Source organism: Mytilus galloprovincialis, chromosome 3 (assembly GCF_965363235.1).
Source record: "Mytilus galloprovincialis chromosome 3, xbMytGall1.hap1.1, whole genome shotgun sequence".
In the NCBI taxonomy this organism is placed as follows: domain Eukaryota; kingdom Metazoa; phylum Mollusca; class Bivalvia; order Mytilida; family Mytilidae; genus Mytilus; species Mytilus galloprovincialis.
The window spans coordinates 74,341,717-74,345,871 of NC_134840.1; positions in this window are offsets into that span (position 1 = coordinate 74,341,717).

Sequence of the window (4,155 nt, forward strand, 5' to 3'; positions counted from 1 at the left end):
CGAAATTCTAACTTCCGGCAGCATAAGGAATAAAGGATAGATTTAAGGGCAAACTATACAATTACAGGGGAGGTAATGACGTTGCTAACGTTAGAATATAAAGTACTAAATGGTGGCCCAATTGCCGGCAATGCTATTTTTAGCAATTATCTCCTTAAAAGGCGTTTTTAATAAACTAATTATGGAAAAACTGCTGTTGTGTAATTGAAGCTCGATATTTGTGATTTTACCGCACTCAAATGTGTATGGTCCCATGGCTTTTCTTGATGAATTTTGGTTTTTTTTACGATACCTTCCGATTTCGCAGAAAATTTTCCCTAATTTTGATCAACAAAAAAAAATATTTCCGGCCCTTCATCATATACATTTAAGGACAAATTTGTGCTTGCATGAAACTTCATTCATAATGCTTTCCAGAAGAAAAATATATAGATGATATAACAACCAATCACAGAGAGCCATCTAAAAGACTATGTGCCATCATTTCAACATCTTGATGCATTTAATAAACTAAAACACATTCTAAACCCCATCCCTGGACTTGTTTGTCATATTGAAGTCTTCATTAAGCAGTCTTTAGAACTGAGGGCCGGGGTCAGACCCGTGTGAGACAAGCTCATGATTGTGTTTTATACATAAATTCATAATTGAACATTTATAAAATATGTTCTATTATTGTATTGTATTTCATTGTATTCCATTGTATTTAAAATGTATAATTGTTTGTTTGTATTGTTTGACCCTTATGGATGTAATTTTGCAATAAAGATTATAAAACCTTAAAAATTGTAAGAATTATTTAGTAGTTCATGACTGATATTGCAGATAATTGATTTTTTTTTTTATTATTATTATCAATTTTCTGCTTTCAAACCGCCTGTCATGAAACTAACACAGACCCCATCAAAGACTGGGGATCCAGATCTCCAAAATAATAAGTAAATCCTCCCGTCCGGATGTACATTTCAATGATGAGTCAAACTCGGTGATGTCACAATCAAGATAGGACAGGGTTTTAGTTACGCCCATTGAAACATATATCTGCCTTCGCCGATAGCCGGTTGGTTTGTCATTTGTTTTTCTCTTTTGAATTGTTTTACATTTGTCATTTCGGGGCCTATAGTTGTAAACTTCTGTGTCATCGTTTGGTCTTTGGTGGAGAGTTGTCTCGTTGATAATCATACCTGTGACATCTACTTATTTCAAGTTATGAAATTTCAAAAGGGATGAATTCATCTGTACCCCTTTAGAATATAAAAACAAGAAGAGGTGGTATCTTTTATGTAAGTAAAATCCCACTGTCGAGGAAATCACGCCAAAGCGTGCTCTCCAATGACATTGAAATATCGTATTAACTTCGGGGATCATACTCCATATGCAAGCGAGTCTGAAATTAGGCAAATAAAAATGGAAAGTTCACAAGTGGAAAGATGACATTATCTTTTCATTGTCGTTACGCATGTTCTCGTTCGAAACCTTATTGTCAATTTAAAGATGTATTTCAAAATATGAGACATACTTAACTATGTATGCCAATGTGAGAGACAACACCAAAGACCAAATGACGTAGAAAAAGAAGTAACCAATAATGGATCCCCTACCACTTCAACAATGACTGCGGCAAAACCCATACGACATAGGAGTATACAAAAAGTCTCAAACGACCCTCGAAATGACAAATGTAAAACAATTAAAACAAGAAAACGAACGACCTGGTATAAAACAATAATCGTTAACAAATATGATATACAAATTCAATTGAGAAATGTGATGAGACCGAAAATTAAAGTTTGAAACGGAATAAATGTTGGAAAATTATGCCTCGTTCACACGTACATTTAATTCGAATCGAATTCGGTAATCGTGTTCACACACTCTTTTTTTTTAATTCGAATTGATTTGAATTGGCTTATTCGAATTAACTAATTCGCATTAGAAATACGTTTTTTTTTTAATCCGAATTAAAAGTTAACGTCGTTAGGACAGTAAAGCAAATTTGACGCGCATTCCGATTCGAATTAGAATTGACGTTACCTCTAGGACGTTAAACGTTTCGAATACGAATTAAAATAATTCGAATTAGTTAATGCGAATCGAATTCGAATTACGTGTGAACTCAGCATTAAGTTTTAAATAAAATATCGCAAATTATTCTTAAAACGTTTTATTCTTTAATTAAAGGAAGAAAATCATGGACCTCAATAGCAACGCAACGTAGAGTCTCCTCTGCAGTGTATCTGCGCTATGCCAATGAGCTCTGCCTATAGACGCAGAAATTCAAAAACGTTCTTAAATTATCTCTCCTATACAAAACAACTCCCACTCATACTTTGATAATTCGAAATTCAAATCGAAGTTTTACTAGAATTACAATTACACTCAAACTAGAATATACCTCAGATATGGGATTTGATTTACTTTTTAAAAATTTTTGATAACTATATTCAAATTCAATTATAAACTAGACAACTTGACTCCCCGCCTTCCACTCTAAAGTAACTGCATTATAACAAATTCAATGCAAGACTTTCTTTGAGATATTATTGTGTCTGGAGACACGATTGATACCCCTGCAGATGTAGTGTTCTTTTAAATACACAAAGTTTAGCATGGAAACGCTCCTGTTATGCAAGTAAATACTCCAAAAAATGACAAAGTTCAACTATATCTACCAAACGATCAAATATTTATAAAAATCAAAACCCTGACCACATGCAGCACACCTTCAATATATGTACAAACATACAGTAAAGTGAAAACTTCCTAGTATTTAAACTGTAGGAGGAGTTATGCGGAATAGCTATATACCTATCATGCATGGGACGGATGGACGGACGGACGAACGGACGTACAAGGGTAAAATAATACGCCTTTTAGTTGCGGGGCATAACACTCTGTTTTGTATTTAGTCGTGTAGTAAGGACAAAAAAGTCTGAGAGGAAGAAACCAAAAGGGGCAGTCAAATTCAATTCGAAAACAAATTGAACCTGCTTAACATGTGGCACTCATCGTGCTGCTCGTGTAAGTAAAAACCCTGTTATATAGTCTTCGTAACATTCGAAGAAAACTGTGAAACAGATGTTCCATAACGGTCAACTAATTCGTGATGCGTCAATATTGTAAAATGTTATTCGATCTTTTTGTTCCAACATCTTACTATATTGCAGTTTTTTTTACAAACTCACCATCGGAGAGAAAATTCGAGGATTTTTTTTTTTTTTTTTTTTGGTTTCTTACCATTATTAGATATTCATGAATATACTTCGGTTCACTAGGATTTAAAATTGACTTCAAAGCATTGGTTTCTTCAGAATGATTAACAAACATATGGTTTCAATATATATACTATGGTTAAAATAAGGGAGATAGCTTGATGCTGCCGGTAAAAATGTCACTATCAATCTCATATGCTAGCTTTATTTGTCCTGATTCGGAAAAAAAACATGTTTTTTATATACTTTTGGAGTCATCTGAAACAAGTTTGACCCCTCGACTATCTGTATGTGCCTTGCCCAAGTCAGGAGACTACCCCTCGACTATCTGTATGTGCCTGTCCCAAGTCAGGTCATCTGAAACAAGTTTTACCCCTCGACTATCTGTATGTGCCTGTCCCAAGTCAGGAGACTACCCCTCGACTATCTGTATGTGCCTGTCCCAAGTCAAGAGACTACCCCTCGACTATCTGTATGTGCCTGTCCCAAGTCAGGAGACTACCCCTCGACTATCTGTATGTGCCTGTCCCAAGTCAGGAGACTACCCCTCGACTATCTGTATGTGCCTGTCCCAAGTCAGGAGACTACATCTCGACTATCTGTATGTGCCTGTCCTAAGTCAGGAGACAGTAATTTAGTGGTTGAATTTTCGTTTATTGGTGTGTATCAAATTTTTTTCGTTCATCATGTTGTTAATAGGTCGTTAGTTTTCTCGTTTGAATTATTTTACATATGTCATTTCGGGTACTTTTATAGTAGTCTATGCGTTATGGGTTTGCTCATTGTTGGAGGTCGTACAGTGACCTATAGTTGTTGAATACTGCTTTATTTGGTCTCTTGTGGAGTTGTCTCATTGACAATCATACCACATCTTCTTGTTTGTATATAAAACTTATTATTATATTGTTATTCATGTAAGGCAAAATGACAACAACATCGAGAA